The 19,311-nt window shown below is 38.7% G+C and overlaps 1 non-coding gene across 1 annotated transcript; it reads right to left on the minus strand.

Annotated features, from left to right (window-relative positions):
• Positions 1-18,674: 18,674 nt before the first annotated feature.
• On the minus strand, positions 18,675-18,782 carry LOC130952740 (small nucleolar RNA R71). The gene has a single exon (XR_009074917.1). It is a non-coding gene; the product is annotated as a small nucleolar RNA R71 (small nucleolar RNA).
• Positions 18,783-19,311: the final 529 nt, after the last annotated feature.

Raw genomic sequence — 19,311 nt, forward strand, 5'->3', positions numbered from 1 at the left:
CAAAACTTGAAATTTTTAGATCCAATGCTCCTTATTTTTCGAAAATTTTTGGAGGAAAAACACCAAGGAACACCAAACTTAAAATTTTTAGAAAACCAAGACAAATTTTCGAAAATTAAAGAAAACTTAACAAGAAAACACCAAACTTAAAGTTTGGTACAAGATTCAATCCAAGAAAAATTATTTTTGAAAAAGGTTCCAAAGGGTATAACCAATTATCAAGAACAACTTGAAGATCAAGGAAGAACCAAGAACACTAACACGAAATTTTTTTTTTTTTAGAGAAAATATAAAATATGCAATTAACACCAAACTTAGAACAAGACACTAAACTCACGAAAATTTAACAATTAATAAAGAAAAATAATATTTTTGAAAAGAAATTTTTGAAAAGAAACTATCCTATCAGAATTTGATGACTCTATAGCAATAAAAATAAAAATAAAAATAAATTATTCCTAATCTAAGAAATAAAATATACCTTCAATTGTCCAAACTCAATAATCCCCCGGCAACGGCGCCAAAAACTTGGTGCACGAATTTGTGATTCGCACAACTAACCAGCAAGTGCACTAGGTCGTCCAAGTAATACCTTACGTGAGTAAGGGTCGATCCCACGGAGATTATTGGCTTGAAGCAATCAATGTTTATTTTATTAATCCTAGTCAGGATACCAATAGAGTTCTTTAGCCTCGTATTTTAATAAAGAAAAAGGGCATAAAATAAATAGTTATTACTTGAACAATAGAGTTACTTGTTTTGCAGTACTGGGGAATATGTTGGAGTTTTGGAGATGCTTTGTCCTTTGACTTCAACTCTTCCTTGAAATCCTTCAACACACGCAAGGCTCCTTCCATGGCAAGCTCTATGTAGGGTGTCACCGTTGTCAATGGCTACCTCCCATCCTCTCAGTGAAAACGTTCCTATGCTCTGTCACAGCACGGCTAATCATCTGTCGGTTCTCAATCAGGTTGGAATAGAATCCATTGATTCTTTTGCGTCTGTCACTAACGCCCAACCCTCAGGAGTTTGAAGCCCGTCACAGTCATTCAATCCCGGAATCCTACTCGGAATACCACAGACAAGGTTTAGACTTTCCGGATTCTCATGAATGCCGCCATCTATCTAGCTTATACCACGAAGATTCTGTTGGGGAATCTAAGAGATATTCATTCCGTCTGATGTAGAACGGAGGTGGTTGTCAGGCACACGTTCATGGATTGAGGGAGGTGATGAGTGTCACGGATCATCACCTTCTTCACAATTAAGCGCAAATAAACATCTTAGATAAGAACAAGCGTGTTTGAATGGAAAACAAAGGAATTGTATTAAATCATCGAGACGCTGCAGAGCTCCTCACCCCCAACAATGGAGTTTAGAGACTCATGCCGTCAAAAGTATATAATTCAGATCTGAAAATGTCATGAGGTACAAGAAATGTCTGTAAAAGTTGTTTAAATAGTAAACTAGTAACCTAGGTTTACAGAAAATGAATAAACTAAGATAATTGGTGCAGAAATCCACTTCTGGGGCCCACTTGGTGTGTGCTGGGGCTGAGATTAAAGCTATCCACGAGTAGAGGCCTTTCTTGGCGTTAAACTCCAGGTTATGACGTGTTTTGGGCGTTCAACTCCGGATCATGACGTTTTTCTGGCGTTTAACTCCAGACAGCAGCATGAACTTGGCGTTCAACGCCAAGTTACGTCGTCTATCCTTGCGCAAAGTATGGACTATTATATTTTGCTGGAAAGCCCTGGATGTCTACTTTCCAACGCCGTTGAGAGCGCGCCAATTGGACTCCTGTAACTCCAGAAAATCCATTTCGAGTGCAGGGAGGTCAGGATCCAACAGCATCAGCAGTCCTTTTTCAGCCTAAGTCAGATTTTTGCTCAGCTCCCTCAATTTCAGCCAGAAAATACCTGAAATTGCAGAAAAATACACACACTCATAGTAAAGTCCAGAAATATGATTTTTGCTTAAAAACTAATAAAATTCTATTAAAAACTAATTAAAACATACTAAAATCTACATGAAATTACCCCCCAAAAAGCGTATAAAATATCCGCTCATCACATCCTCCTGTAGGCAAACACGCTAGAAGGGCAAGTAAATGCTGTTTTCTCTTGGTCCTGAGGATCTACTGCAATTTGGTTGTAGCCTGAATAGCCATCCAAAAAGCAGTAATAATCATGACCAGCTAGTCTTTCTAGCATTTGGTCTATGAATGGTAAAGGAAAATGATCCTTTCTGGTGGCTGTATTGAGCCTTCTGTAGTCAATACACATACGCCACCCTGTGACTGTTCTTGTAGGAACCAGTTCATTTTTTTCATTATGAACCACTGTCATGCCTCCCTTTTTGGGGACAACTTGGACAGGGCTTACCCCGGGGCTATCAGAAATAGGATAAATAATCCCAGCCTCTAGTAATTTAGTGACCTCTTTCTGCACCACCTCCTTCATGGCTGGATTTAGCCTCCTTTGTGGTTGGACCACTGGTTTGGCATTATCCTCCAACAGGATCTTGTGCATGCATCTAGCTGGGCTAATGCCCTTAAGATCACTTATGGACCACCCTAGAGCTGTCTTGTGTGTCCTTAGCACTTGAATCAGTGCTTCCTCTTCCTGTGGATTTAAAGCAGAGCTTATAATCACTGGAAAAGTGTCACCCTTTCCCAGAAATGCATACTTCAGGGATGGTGGTAGTGATTTGAGTTCAGGTTTGGGAGGCTTATCCTCCTCCTGAGGAATTTTCGAAAATTCCTTTGTTTCCTGTGGTTCTTCTTGATCAGGCTGAGCATCCTTGAAGATGTCTTCAAGCTCTGATTCTAGGTTTTCAGTCATATTGATCTCTTCCACCAAAGAGTCAATAATGTCAGCGCCCATGCAGTCATTTGGTGTGTCTGGATGCTGCATAGCTTTCACAGCATTCAACTTGAACTCATCCTCATTGACTCTCAGGGTTACTTCCCCTTTTTGTACATCAATGAGAGTTCGTCCAGTTGCTAGGAAAGGTCTTCCTAGAATGAGAGTTGCACTCTTGTGCTCCTCCATTTCCAGCACCACAAGGTCAGTTGGAAAGGCAAATGGCCCAACCTTGACAATCATATCCTCTATTATGCCTGATGGATGTTTAATGGAGCCATCAGCAAGTTGGAGGCATATCCGGGTTGGTTTGACTTCTCCAGTCAACCCAAGCTTTCTGATAGTGGATGCAGGTATTAGATTGATGCTTGCTCCAAGATCACACATGGCTGTCTTGGTGCAAGCACCTTCTAATGTGCATGGTATCATAAAGCTTCCTGGATCTTGAAGCTTTTCTGGTAAGCTTTTCAGAATGACTGCACTGCATTCTTCAGTGAGAAATACTTTTTCAGTTTCTCTCCAATCCTTCTTATGACTTAAAATCTCTTTCATGAACTTAGCATAAGAAGGTATTTGCTCAAGTGCCTCTGCAAACGGAATCTTTATTTCAAGAGTCCTTAGATAATCTGCAAAGCGGGCAAATTGCTTATCCTGCTCCGCTTGGCGGAGTTTCTGAGGATAAGGCATCTTAGCTTTATATTCTTCAACCTTAGTTGCTGCAGGCTTGTTCCTTACAGAAGTGGTTGAATAATCCTTTTTAGAGGGATTACTGTCAGCACTCTCAGGTGTCTGATCCTCCCTTGGCGTCTGAACGCCAGGATTGTGTGGAAAATGGGCGTTAAACGCCAACTTTTCCCCCTTTTCTGGCGTTTGAACGCCAGAACTGGGCAGGGGATGGGCGTTTAACGCCAGCTTTCCCTCCTTTTCTGGCGTTTGAACGCCAATAGCATTCCTCTCTGGGCTCTTACTGTCCTTAGAGGGATTTCGAACAGTGGTTTGGTTATCCTCTGTCAATTGTTCCTTATTTGACTTTTTGCTCTTTTGAGTGGTGTTGTTCAGTGTCTTTCCACTCCTCAGTTGAACTGCTTGACATTCTCCTGTTATCTGATTAGATATCTGCTGTTTTGCTTGATTCAACTGCAGTTCTATGTTCTTGTTAGCAACTTTAGTTTCATGGAGCATCTCTTTAAATTCTGCTAACTGTTCTGTCATCAGGAGCAATTGTTGATTAAGCTCAATCATCTGTTCTTGAGGATTAGGATCAGTGACTACTGCCATGACTTCCTCTTTTGGAGAGAACTCATTGCTAGAGTATAAATATTGGTTTCTAGCAACAGTGTCTATAAGCTCTTGAGCCTCTTCAATTGTCTTCCTCATGTGTATAGATCCACCAGCTGAGTGGTCTAAAGACATCTGAGCTTTTTCTATAAGCCCATAGTAGAAGATGTCTAACTGTACCCACTCTGAAAACATTTCAGAGGGGCATTTTCTTAGCATACCTCTATACCTCTCCCAGGCATTATAAAGGGATTCATTATCCTCTTGTTTAAAGCCTTGGATGTCCAGCCTTAGCTGTGTCATCCTCCTTGGAGGGTAAAAATGATTCAGGAATTTGTCTGATAACTGTTTCCATGTCTTTATGCTTGCTGTAGGTTGGTTATTCAACCACCTTTTAGCTTGATCTTTTACAGCAAATGGAAACAGTAATAGTCTGTAGACATCCTGATCCACCTCTTTATCATGTACTGTGTCAGCAATTTGTAAGAACTGTGCCAGAAACTCAGTAGGTTCTTCCTGTGGAAGACCGGAATACTGGCAATTTTGCTGCACTATGATAATGAGTTGAGGGTTTAGCTCAAAGCTGCTTGCTTTGATGGGAGGCGTACAAATGCTACTCCCATATGCAGCTGTAATGGGGTTGGCATATGACCCCAGAGTCCTTCTGGACTGATCGATCCCACTTAGGTCCATAATGGATAAAGGGAAATGATATGGATTGCAAATAGATAAATTTTGTTTTTTTTTTTTTGAATTAACCGAAAAATAAAATAAAAACAAAAGGAAAATAAAATAAAATAAAAAAAATTTGAAAATTGAAAGAAAATAAGATCAAGGAAAATTGAAAACTGAATCAATTAGTTAATTAAAAAGATTTTGAGATTAGCAATTAGAAAGATATGATTGAAAAATTGTTATGAAAAAGATTTGATTTTTGAAAAGAGGAAAGAGAAAAACAACAAAATGACACCAAACTTAAAATTTTTAGAAAATCAAACACAATTTTTTTCGAAAATTTTTTTAAGAGAAAAACACAAAGAGGACACCAAACTTAGAATTTTTACGGATCAAAAAGGGACTAAGGACATGCAAAATCGAAAATTAAAAGAAAAGCAAAAGCATGCAATTGACACCAAACTTAAAATATGAAACTAGACTCAACTAAAAGACTCTAAACCAATAAAAACAAAACAGTCCTAATCTAAGCAACAAGATAAGCCGTCAGTTGTCCAAACTCGAACAATCCCCGGCAACGGCGCCAAAAACTTGGTGCACGAAATTGCAATCACACTTTTGCAACCCCGCACAACTAACCAGCAAGTGCACTGGGTCGTCCAAGTAATACCTTACGTGAGTAAGGGTCGATCCCACGGAGATTGTCGGCTTGAAGCAAGCTATGGTTATCTTGTAAATCTTAGTCAGGATATCAGAAATTATCAGGGTTGATTGTGAAAAGCAAAAGAACATGAAATAAGTACTTGTTATGCATTAATGGAGAAGAGGTTGAGGTTTTGGAGATGCTCCATCTTCTGAATCTCTGCTTTCCTACTGTCTTCTTCATCAAACACGCAAGGCTCCTTCCATGGCAAGCTGTATGTAGGGTTTCACCGTTGTCAGTGGCTACCTCCCATCCTCTCAGTGGAAATGTTCAACACACCCTGTCACGGCACGGCTATCCATCTGTCGGTTCTCAATCAGGCCGGAATAGAATCCAGTGATTCTTTTGCGTCTGTCACTAACGCCCCGCCCTCAGGAGTTTGAAGCTCGTCACAGTCATTCAATCATTGAATCCTACTCAGAATACCACAGACAAGGTTTAGACCTTCCGGATTCTCTTGAATGCCGCCATCAGTTCTAGCTTATACCACGAAGATTCTGATTAAAGAATCCAAGAGATATCTACTTAATCTAAGGTAGAACGGAGGTGGTTGTCAGGCACACGTTCATAGTTGAGAATGATGATGAGTGTCACGGATCATCACATTCATCCGGGTTAAGAGCAAGTGATATCTTAGAATGGAAGCAAGCATGATTGAATGAAAAACAGTAGTAATTGCATTAATCCATCAAGACACAGCAGAGCTCCTCATCCCCAACCATGGGGTTTAGAGACTCATGCCGTGGAAGGTACACAAAGAAACGTGTAAAGTGTCATGAGGTACAGATACAATGTCCAAAGATCCTATTAATAGTAAACTAGTAACCTAGGGTGTACAGAAATGAGTAAATGACGTAAAAATCCACTTCTGGGTCCACTTAGTGTGTGCTTGGGCTGAGCAATGAAGAATTTTCGTGTAGAGACCTTTTCTGGAGTTAAACGCCAGCTTTTATGCCAGTTTGGGCGTTTAACTCCAAGTTTTATGCCAGTTCCAGCGTTAAACACTGGAAATTCTGAGGCTGATTTGCCACGCCGGTTTGGGCCATCAAATCTCGGGCAAAGTATGGACTATTATACATTGCTGGAAAGCCCAGGATGTCTACTTTCCAATGCCGTTGAGAGCGCGCCAATTGGGCTTCTGTAGCTCCAGAAAATCCACTTCGAATGCAGGGAGGTCAGAATCCAACAGCATCTGCAGTTCTTTTCGGTCTCTGAATCAGATTTTTGCTCAGGACCCTCAATTTCAGTCAGAAAATACCTGAAATCACAGAAAAACACACAAACTCATAGTAAAGTCCAGAAAAGTGAATTTTAACTAAAAACTAATAAAAATATACTAAAAACTAACTAGATCATACTAAAAATATACTAAAAACAATGCCAAAAAGCGTACAAATTATCCGCTCATCAGGAACTCTCCTCCTTTGCTTCTGAGGTTTAGACTATCGTTATAACAGTGACATGCCATCTTTTGATCTGCTTTTATTGTAGCTATCCATTCTGCTGTTGGGAATTTCACACATAGATGTGGAGTTGAAACTATTGCGCCGAGTTGGTTCAACGTCGTCCGACCTATTAAGGCATTGTAGGCATTGTATGTAGCGGTACGTATCCCAGTGGTTGTACTGGGGTATCCCCAAGTCCGAACAGACTATTCGGATATGCTTTTAGCTCTTTTTCTTCTAAGCCGAGCTTGTCGAAGGCAGTTTTGAATAAGATGTTGGTGGAGCTTCCTTGGCCAATTAATGTACGGTGGAGGTTGGCGTTTGCCAATATGATAGTGATGACAATGGGGTCGTCATGTCCCGCGATGATTCCAGATGCGTCTTCTTTGGTAAACGTGATTGCTGGGATGTCTGGCGCCTCCTTCTTTCCTTCGACATGATACACTTCTTTGAGGTGTCGCTTGCGGGATGATTTGGAGATTCCTCCCCCCGCAAATCCGCCGTGTATCACGTGGACGTGTCTCTCTGGTGTGCGAGGTGATCGTTCAGACCGTCCGACATCTTCATCCCTTTTTCTTTTTCTTGGCTCTTCGTCCTGGTTGGCCAAGAACCGATCTAGTTTTCCCTCTCTTGCTAATTTTTCTATGATGTTTTTCAAGTCGAAACATTCGTTGGTGGAATGTCATCGAACTCGATGATACTCACAGTATTAGTTCCGATTTTCTCCTCCTCTTTTGCCTTTAAGTGGTCGAAACATCCACCAAGGATACCCTAAGAGGGGTGTAGTTATGATATTTTTTTATTTTCTCCCCGGAGCGATCTTCCTTTTTCTTGGATTCTTTATCTTTATCTCGGTAGGCGGAACCGAACCTTGAGGCTTCCCCAAGTCGAGAATTCTCCTCCATGTTGATGTACTTCTGCGCCTGTTCTTGTACTTCGTCCAGGAATGTAGGGTATTCTTTGATATAGATTAGCTAAACGGTCCTTCTCGCAGGCCATTTATAAGGCCCATAATGGCAGCTTCTGTTGGTAGACTTTGTATGTCCATGCATGTTTTGTTGAATCTTTCCATGTAGTTACGAAGACTCTCCCGATCTCCTTGCTTGATTCCTAGTAGGCTGGGTGCGTGTTTAGCCTTATCTTTTTGTATGGAAAATCTGGCCAGGAACTTTTTGGCCAGGTCGTCAAAGCTTGAGATGGACTTTGGAGGTAGGCTGTCGAACCACCTAATGGCTGTCTTGGTAAGAGTTGTTGGAAAGGCTTTGCAGTGAACTGCATCCGAGGCGTCAGTGAGGTACATTCTACTTCTGAAATCGCTGAGGTGATGGTTGGGGTCTGAAGTGCCGTCGTACAAAGTCATATCCGGAAATTTGAAGTCCTTTGGGATTTTGGTCTTCATGATTTCCCTGGTGAATGGATCTTGATCCTTGCGAGAGCTATCCTCTGGAGTGGATCGAGTAGCTTTGGTTTTGAGATTGGCTTCGAGTTTTAGAAGCTTATCTTCTAATTCCCAACGTCGCCTTATCTCCCGATGTAGATCCTCTTCTTTTTCGCGTTGATGTTGGGCTTCTTTCTCGAGTTGTTTTAATCGATCTTGAAGCGCCTCTATGGCTCCTGCGTTTGGAGATTTCTTTCCGTTGTTAAGTTGGGGAGTATCCTTTGGTGTAGTGTCCACGTTTTTGTATGGCGTTCTATCTTCTAGATCTGAGTTGTGGTCGTTGCCATGGTCGTCCGCCATGGTGATGGGATGACTTCCAGGTTCCCCGGCAACGGCACCAATGTTTTGAGGGTTACCTGAAACTGTAGGTCGATCTCGGACAAGATCTTCTGTGCTGGTCGGAGACGACGTGTCCAGCAGGTGTGTAGCAGTTGGAGCTGGTGTGTCCGACATGTGGTACTGAGAATGCTGCTGATCCCTTGTCACCGAACGGTGGGGGTACCTGCAAGGGACTCCGATGCTTAAGTTAGCAAGGGTATTAAATAGGTATTGAGTAGAATCAGAGTATGAGTTATACCTGGGTGCTCCAGAGTATTTATAATGGTGAGATGTGGCCTTCTGTGGATATGATAATTTAGTTATCTTATCTTATCTTTATCTTATCTTCAAGGGAACCGCCCTTCTCTCTGTAAGCTTGGGCTGCCTTTAGGGTTTGGGTTGTGTTCCTTGAGTTGGGCCCTTTTTTAGGCTTTTCCTGTCGCTTTGACCGACTTCTTCGTGAAGAAGTCGGTCTGCTTGACCTAAAGAGGTCGGTCTCTTTGCTATTTGAACATCCCGAGTCGGACAACTCGACCCAGGGTATGAACAATAGTGTTGGGCACACTCTTGCAGCAGAAAAACTGCCATGCCGGAGATATAGGTTCCGCACACTCATGCAGCAGAAAAACTGCCAATTTGGAGATATAGGCTCTACACACTCCCATTTAATCCAATAATTTAATCATTCGTTTCCAAGTTCTCAACTCATCATAACCATCACCAGTTTCGAATTTCTCAAATTCATCATAAGCATTCCCATTTCTCAATAATCTCTTCAACCATATACTTCACAACTCAGCCTTCACTAATTCAAGCTAGGATTTACACGGACCTTCCAAACCTATCTCAATGGCTCTAAACTCATAACTAAAATACCCTTTTTATTCCTGTATTGTTTTCTCCCTTGATTCAAGACCCTAAAACTGGAAAAAATTTTATAAACAAGTGTTATGGAAGTTTGCAAGTTTTCCGGGAAGGAAAAATGGTTAAAAACAAGGATTTCATCGAAAAACAGGATAGTGTGCATACGCATAGGGTTGTGCCTATGCATGATGAGGGAAAACAATTCCACACAAAACTCACCGGTGAGTGTACCAAGTTGCATCAAGTAGTAATTACTCACAAGAGTGAGGTCAATCCCACAAGGATTTATGGATTGAGCAATTTTAGTTAGGTGATGAATTTAGTTAAGCCAATAGTTGATGATTTGAGTGAATTGTGATCAACAGAAGCTAAATTGCATGAAAATAACAGTGAGAAGGGAAATTGAAAGAAAAGTAAAGTGCAGAAGAGTAAATTGCATGAAACTTAAAGTGTAAGAAAATAAAAGAGCTGAAACTTAAAGTGCAAGTAATGTAAATGACTGAAACTTAGATTGCAAGAAATGTAAATGGTTGAAGCTTAAAGTGAAAGAAATCTAAATTATTGAATCTAAATTGCTGAGAAACTTAAATTGCTTGAATAGTAAAGGGATTTGGGAGATGGGATTCAAGAGTTAACAAGAAAATCCAAAGTATAGTAAATCGAAGAAGTGGAAGGTGAAGTGAATCTGCAAAACATGTAAACAGAAATGGAACATTGTTTAAAGAAACAAACAGAAAGAAGGCTTAGCTCAATTGTGAAATCTAAAAAGAAATTGAAGATCTACGAGGAGCAATGAGATTAGAAAACAGATCTAGATCTCAATTACAACCTTGATCAAATAGAAAAATAGATTGTAGAACAAATGTAAATGAAACAGCAAATAAACTCAGATCCAATTCCTCATTGCAGAAGAAGAACAAAGATGAATTTCAGATCAAGAATTGAAACAGAATTTCTTCAATCTCAATCCAAAATTCAAAATAGAAAGTAGAAGTTTCCAAAGCAAGAACAATCAGAAAAGAAAACTAGATTTCGATCCCAATTTCCAAATTCAAAGACAAAATAAAAACTAAAAATGAAAGTAAAAGTGAGCAAAAAGGTCCTTTACAAATCAAACTAACTCCTATTTATACACTTTCTATTTTTGATTTTCAGAACTTGGAGTGGGCTTTTCAAATTGGTGAAGAAGTGGATCCAAATTGGCTTTTGATTGAAAAATGGACCACGGACACCTTCCAGCGGAGTGCTCGGTTATGTAACCAAACGTAGCGCTCACTTAGCTCGTCTCAGGCTGGTGCCAACCTTCTTGACATAGTGCTCAGTTAGGAAATCTAATGTAGCGCTCATTTGCCTTGTGCATGGTCTCCACTTCGAGCCTTGGTGACTTCAATTGTGCCCATTTCTTTGTTAAGCATGGCGCTCAGTGAACTAAGTTCACGTAGCGCCCTTTCTTTCATGCGCTTGTCCCCATTTTGAACCTTGGGTGCCCCAATTTGAGTGCTTGCTCCTTGCTTTTCTTTGTTGAGATCCACGAAAAATTGAAATAAGTTAACGGAGCGCTACATGTTTGAGTGCCTCCTTGTAGTGCTCAGTTAACACTCTCAACGTAGCGCCATGCCTTTGCTCCCTTGGTTTTTGCTCTAGCGCTCAATTAGAGAGCGCTGCGCTCAATTAGTGAGCACTATGCTCCTTGCCTTGGTTGAGTGCCACACTTTTGTTTCATGGGCCACGCTTGGTTGAGCACGCTTTCCTTGTTTCTTTCTTTTCTTCACCATTCCTTCACTTACAAGTAATCAAACCAACATATCAAAGTATCACCAAATTCACAAGATCTCTAAATCATTCAAAAACCAACTAATTCTAGCTTAAACCTTATGATTTTGTGTCAAATAAATGATGGTTGATTGAATTTATGTAACCATGCAAATCCACTCCAAATTACTTACTTATAATGCAAGAAAGTGCACAAAACCTAATGGAACAAGTGAAAAATGCTTGAAAAGCTAGCATAAGATGACTTGTCATCACAACATCAAAATTAAATCTTGCTTGTCCCCAAGCAAGCACTAAACATAAGAAAGAATGAATTGGAATAGAGAAGCATACATGCCCTTATTTAGCAGATATTTGAACTTGGTCCATGGGGTTTTATGCAGACAAATGTAGCTCACTTATTCTTTGCTGATAGATAAGAAATATTTCCTTAAAGATTCACTAGAGTTGCTGCTATATTGCCTTGCTTTTTAATTGATCCCTTGCTAGCTTTTTCTTTCTTTCTTTTGCTTAGAAAGCTTATTTGTTGATGAAAGCTTGGTGGCAAGTGTTGCAGCAGCCCTTTTTGGCTCAATTTTGCTCAACACTTCTTCACCACAGACACATGGCTCACAATTTCTTCCTAGGAACATTGATGCCCAACATCTCTTTGGATTACTAACTGCTTTGTAACTAGGTTGCTCTTGATAATGGACTTTCGGTTGTCAATCCCAGATTAGTTAATCTAAGTGGCCAAGTTTTAAAATACTCCTCAGAACCTAATTGTCCAAGCATATCCTAGTACAAAAACACCACAGGCATATGTCCTAGGGTCCAAGCTATTGGTATCTAGCCTTATTGTTTGTTTTTTTTTGCCAATTCTTGGCTTTTCTCTTTCTTTTATTTCTCACTTTACTTTATTCTCAAGGGGTATTCATTAATGAAAGACTTCATGACAGCAACTTAGCCCACACTTCAAGGAACATTTTATTATGCAGCTTTTGTTATTGAGCTAATCATTAAATCAAACAAGTACCACCACTGAATTTTCATTCTAATTCTTGCAACATTGGACAATCACTTTCTTGTTTCAAACATCTTTCTTTTATTGATGCAAAAGGGAAACAAAACATGAATTCAAGCAAGGGAATGACAACAAGCATAATGCAGGCTAGCATTTTTGGTATACATCTCCACTTACACCTAATTGACCACTTCAGCAAGACATATAGGAATCCCCAAGTTAAAATACTTTAAAGCAACAAGGATTAAGTGTCAATACAACCTTTTGGAAATGTCTCTCAGCTTTTCCTTCTGTCATCATTATTTCTCTCTGTTGTTCATCCTTTGGATGATGATGCAGAACCCTTTTCACAGATTGAATGTTTTCCTGCATAATCCTTAAAAGTTGCTTGTTTCTGAAGCCCTTAGGCAACTGGTTAGTATGCAAGATTTACTTGTAGGCTTTTGAACTTATTTTTGGTGTGTAGACACCAAACTTAGTTCCTTGCCAATGTTTCTTATACAACCAGTCAACCATATATATATATATATGAAATCTTTTGCCTTTGCTGAAAGTCATAAAGTTAAAAACTAGAAAATAGACAATGGTTAAGTGGTTTATCTGATTGCTTGGAGCTAGCAACTCTTTATGCAGAAGGTGGAAATGTATTTTTAAATGAGATTTTTGGTGGAACACCAAACTTAACATTCTTCATTCTCCCTTAAATTATTTTGGTGTGCAACACCAAACTTAACTCCTTGCAATACAGGTAAGACTACTCAACCTTTTTATTGAAATAGCTATGAAAAGAGATTACCTCAGGTTGGGTTGCCTTCCAACAAGCGCTCTTTTATTGTCACTAGCTTGACATCCTTCATTCTTGCTTAGCTCAGGTTCTGAATATCCTTTTCTTTGTCCCATTGGCCTAAAAAAGTAATGCTTTACCCTGTGACAGTTTGCTGTGAAATGACTCTTTGTTGCTTCATCTAGCAATTCAAGGCTTCCATAAGGGAAAACTTTTGTCACCAAGTAAGGACAAGTCCATTTGGATTTGAGCTTGCCAGGGAAGACTTTGAGCCTGGAGTTATATAAGAGTACTTGCTGTCCTGGTTTGAACTCCTTCCTTGAGATCTTCTTGTCATGCCACCTCTTAGCTTTTTCCTTGTATATCTTAGCATTTTCATAGGCTTCTAGCCTAAACTCATCCAACTTATTTAGTTTCAGTAGCCTCTTTTCCCCTGATGCTTGAGAATTAAGGTTGAGGAGTTTAGTGGCCCAGAAAGCTTTATGCTCAAGCTCTACAAAGAGGTGACAAGACTTGCCATATAACAGCTAAAAAAGGGACTTTCTAATAGGAGTTTTGGATGCTGTTCTATATGCCCAGAGTGCATCTTCTAGCTTTCTGGCCCAATCTTTTCTAGTGGCTCCCACAGTCTTCTCCAAAATCCTCTTCAACTCCCTATTTGCAGGCTTTGCTTGGCCATTGGTCTGTGGGTGATATGGTGTGGCTACTTTATGCATCACTCCATATTTGTGAAGTAGTTTCTCCATCTGCTTGTTGCAGAAATGACCACCACCATCACTAACAAGACCCTTAGGTACTCCATACCTAGTGAATATGTGCTTCTTCAGGAATTGAAGGACGATATGTGCATCACATGTGGTTGTGGCTATAGCTTCCACCCTCTTTAAGACATACTCCACTGCTACAAGTATGTATTTGAAAGAATATGAAGGAGGAAAAGGGCCCATGAAATCAATGCCCTAGATATCAAATAGATCTACTTCTAGGATGTAGTTCTGAGGCATCTCATTCCTTCTTGTCAATCCTCCAGCTCTTTGGCATTCATTACATTGGTGAACAAACTCTCTGGCATCCTTGAAGATGGTTGGCCAATAAAATCCACTCTGCAGCATTTTAGCAGTTGTTCTTTCTGGTCAAAAGTGTCCATCATAGGCTGAACCATGACAATGCCACAATATATCTCTCATTTCATTTTCAGGGACATATCTCCTAATCATTCCATCAAAGCATCTCTTGAATAAGAAAGGTTCATCCCACAAAAACTTCCTTGCTTCATTGAGTAGCTTTTTCACTTGTTGCTTGGAAAATTCTTGAGGTATCTTCCTTCCCACCTTGTAGTTTGCTATGTCAGCTGTAACGACCCAACTTCCAGAACGTCATGATCGTACCAAGAGTAAGGAGTTACTAACCTATTTTCTTTATTAACTATTTACTATTGAGCCTTTACTTCGGTATCGCGATTTAGTTTTATAGAAAAATTCCAGAAAAATTTTGTTTTTATTAATTAAAATCACATAGAAAACATCACCAAGTAATAATAATCATAAACTTATTAATAATAATAAATATTATACAAAAGAATTTAAATAAAATTTAGATACAACTCCTATCCCTCTGCATAAAATAAAAACTAAAGCTACAAAGGTGAGGGAACTTTATGAAAGAAGCTCAAGTCATAAACTTAACTCGTAAATAAGTTCTATAATCGCCCGCAACTTCAAACGGAGTCTTCAAACCTGTGTCACTGAAAGGGTGGAAATTTATGGGGTGAGAACTGATGAGCGGATAATTTATACGCTTTTTGGCATTGTTTTTAGGTAGTTTTTAGTAGGATCTAGCTACTTTTAGGGATGTTTTCATTAGTTTTTATGCTAAATTCACATTTCTGGACTTTACTATGAGTTTGTGTGTTTTTCTGTGATTTCAGGTAATTTCTGGCTGAAATTGAGGGATCTGAGCAAAACTCTGATAAAAGGCTGACAAAGGACTGCTGATGCTGTTGGATTCTGACCTCACTGCACTCGAAATAAATTTTCTAGAGCTACAGAACTCCAAATGGCGCGCTTTCAATGGCGTTGGAAAGTCGACATCCAGAGCTTTTCAGCAATATATAATACTCCATACTTTATTCGTGATTAGATGATGCAAACTGGCGCTCAACGCCAGTTCCAAGCTGCATTCTGGAGTCAAACGCCAGAAACACGTCACGAACCAGAGTTGAACGCCAAAAACACGTTACAACTTGGCGTTCGACTCCAAAAGAAGCATCTGCACGTGTAAGGCTCAAGCTCAGCCCAAGCACACACCAAGTGGGCCCCAGAAGTGGATTTCTGCATCAATTACTTATTTCTGTAAACCCAGTAGCTAGTTTAATATAAATAGAACTTTTTACTATTGTACTACAATAGAGAAGGGTATCTGGATTTTACATCTTTGATCACATTTGGGGGCTGGCCATTCGGCCATGCCTGGACCACTATCACTTATGTATTTTCAATGGTGGAGTTTCTACACACCATAGATTAAGGGTATGGAGCTCTACTGTACCTCGAGTTTTAATGCAATTACTACTATTTGCTATTCAATTTAGTTTATTCCTGTTCTAAGATATTCGTTGCACTTCACCATGATAAATGTGATGATCTGTGACACTCATCATCATTCTCACCTATGAACGCGTGACTGACAACCACCTCCGTTCTACCTTAGACCGAGCGCATATCTCTTGGATTCCTTAATCAGAATCTTCGTGGTACAAGCTAGAATTGATGGCGGCATTCATGAGAATCCGGAAAGTCTAAACCTTGTCTGTGGTATTCCGAGTAGGATTCAGGGATTGAATGACTGTGACGAGCTTCAAACTCGCAATTGTTGGGTGTGATGACAAATGCAAAAGAATCAATGGATTCTATTCCGACATGATTGAGAATCGACAGATGATTAGCCATGCTGTGACAGAGTATTTGGACCATTTTCACTAAGAGGATGGGATGTAGCCATTGACAACGGTGATGCCCTACATACAGCTTGCCATGGAAAGGAGTAAGAAGGATTGAAGGAAGGCAGTAGGAAAGCAGAGATCCAACAGGGACAAAGCATCTCCACACACTTATCTGAAATTCTCACCAATGATTTACATAAGTATTTCTATCTTTATTTTCTGTTTATTTATTATTATTATTCGAAAACTCCATAACCATTTATTATCCGCCTAACTGATCGACCCTTACTCACGTAAGGGTTATTACTTGGACGACCCAGTGTACTTGCTGGTTAGTTGTGCGAAGTTGTGAAGAAAGTGCTGAGTTAGTAGATGCGCATACCAAGTTGAATGCCATTATTAGAGATCACAATTTCGTGCACCAAGTTTTTGGCGACGTTGCCGGGGATTGTTTGAGTTTGAAGCCAGCGATTATTCAAGATTCCGGCAACAACACCAAGTTTTTGGCGTCGTTGCCGGGGATTGTTCGAGTTTGGACAACTGACGATTCATCTTGTTGCTCAGATTATGTAATTTCTTTTCAAAAATTTTTCAAAAATCTTTCAAAAATTTTTTTCTTTATTTTCGGTTTTCTAAAGATTAATTTTCGAAAAATCCAAAAAAAAAAATTAGAAAATCATAAAATCAAAAATATTTTGTGTTTCTTGTTTGAGTCTTGAGTCAATTTTTAAGTTTGGTGTCAATTGCATGTTTTAAAAGTGTTACATTTTTCAAAAATTCATGTATGGTGTTCTTCATGATCTTCAAGTTGTTCTTGATAAGTCTTCTTATTTGATCTTGATATTTTCTTGTTTTGTGTCTTTTGTTGTTTTTCATATGCATTTTTGCATTCATAGTGTCTAGACGTTAAAAATTTCTAAGTTTGGTGTCTTGCATGTTTTCTTTGCATCAAAAATTTTTTTCAAAAATATGTTCTTGATGTTCAACATGATCTTCAAAGTGTTCTTGGTATTCATCTTGACATTCATAGTGTTCTTGCATGCATCATAGGTTTTGATCCAAAAAATTTTCATGTTTTGGGTCATTTTTATGTTTTTCTCTCTCATCATTAAAATTTCAAAAATCAAAAAATATCTTTTCCTTATTTTTCTCAAAATTTTGAAAATTTGAGTTGACTTAGTCAAAATTTAAAAAAAAAGCTTAGCTATTTCTTATAAGTCAAGTCAAATTTTCAATTTTAAAAATCTTATCTTTTCAAAACTTTTTCAAAAATCAAATCTTTTTCATTTTTCTTACTATTTTTTGAAATTTTTTAATTTGAATTTAAAAATCTTTTTCTTATCTTTAATTCATGATTTTCAAAAACTTCACTAACAATTAATGTGATTGATTCAAAAATTTGAAGTTTGTTACTTTCTTGTTAAGAAAGGTTCAATCTTTAAATTCTAGAGTCATATCTTTTAGTTTCTTGTAAGTCAAGCAATTAATTTTAATTTTAAAAAATAAATCTTTTCCAACCATATCTTTTTAATCATATATTTTTATCATATATTTTTAAATCATATCTTTTTCAAAAATTTGATTTCAAAATATCCCTTCTAACTTCTTATATTCTTATCTTTTCAAAATTGATTTTCAAATCTTTTTCAACTAACTAATTGACTTTTTGTTTGTTTCTTATCTTTTTCAAAACCACCTAACTACTTTCCCTTCTCTAATTTTTGAAAATTCCTCACCCTTTTTTAAAATTCTTTTTTTTATTAATTAATTATTTCAAATTTTAATTCTAATTTTATTTCTTCCTTTAATTTTCGAAAATCACTAACTTATTTTTCAAAATTAATTTTCGAAAACTCCTCCCTTTCATCTTCTTCTATTTATTTATTTATTTACTAACACTTCTCTTCATCTCAAGAATCTGAACCTATCTTCACCCTTGTGTTTGGATTCTTACCTTTTCCTTCTTCTATTCCCATTTTCTTCTACTAACATAAAGGAATCTCTCTACTGTGGTAAAGAGGATCCCTATTATTATTTTTTGTTCCCTTTTTTTTCATATGAGCAGGAGCAAGGACAAGAATATTCTCGTTGAAGCAGATTCTGAACCTGAAAGGACTCTGAAGAGGAAACTAAGAGAAGCTAAATTACAACAATCCAGAGACAACCTTACAGAAATTTTCGAAAAAGAAGAGGAGATGGCAGCCGAAAATAATAATGCAAGGAGGATGCTTGGTGATTACACTACACCTCCTTCCAAGTTTGATGGAAGAAGCATCTCAATCCCTACCATTGGGGCAAACAATTTTAAGCTGAAACCTCAACTGGTTGCTCTAATGCAACAGAACTGCAAGTTCCATGGACTTCCATAAGAAGATCCCTACCAGTTTTTAACTGAGTTCTTGCAGATATGTGAGACTGTTAAGACTAATGGAGTAGATCCTGAAGTCTACAGGCTCATGCTTTTCCCTTTTGCTGTGAGAGACAGGGCTAGAACATGGTTGGACTCACAACCTAAAGATAGCCTAGACTCTTGGGATAAGCTGGTCGCGGCCTTCTTGGCTAAGTTCTTTCCTCCTCAAAAGCTGAGCAAGCTTAGAGTGAATGTTCAGACCTTCAAACAAAAAGATGGTGAATCCCTCTATGAAGCTTGGGAAAGATACAAGCAGATGACCAAAAGGTGTCCTTCTGACATGCTTTCAGAGTGGACCATTCTGGATATATTCTATTATGGTCTATCTGAGTTCTCTAAGATGTCACTGGACCACTCTGCAGGTGGATCCATTGACCTCAAGAAAATGCCTGCAGAAGCTCAAGAACTCATTGACATGGTTGTAAATAACCAATTCATGTATACTTCTGAGAGGAATTCCGTGAGTAATGAGACGCCTCAAAAGAAGAGAGTTCTTGAAATTGATGCTCTGAATGCCATATTGGCTCAGAACAAAATGTTGACTCAGCAAGTCAACATGATTTCTCAAAGTCTGAATGGATGGCAAAATGCATCCAACAGTACTAAAGAGGCATCTTCTGAAGAAGAAGCTTATGATCCTGAGAACCCTGCAATAGCAGAGGTAAATTATATGGGTGAACCTTATGGAAAATACCTATAATTCATCATGGAGAAATCATCCAAATTTCTCATGGAAGGATCAACAAAAGCCTCAACAAGGCTTTAATAATGGTGGAAGAAATAGGCTCAGCAATAGCAAGCCTTATCCATCATCT

This window comes from Arachis stenosperma, chromosome 9, assembly GCF_014773155.1.
Source record: "Arachis stenosperma cultivar V10309 chromosome 9, arast.V10309.gnm1.PFL2, whole genome shotgun sequence".
Taxonomy (NCBI): domain Eukaryota; kingdom Viridiplantae; phylum Streptophyta; class Magnoliopsida; order Fabales; family Fabaceae; genus Arachis; species Arachis stenosperma.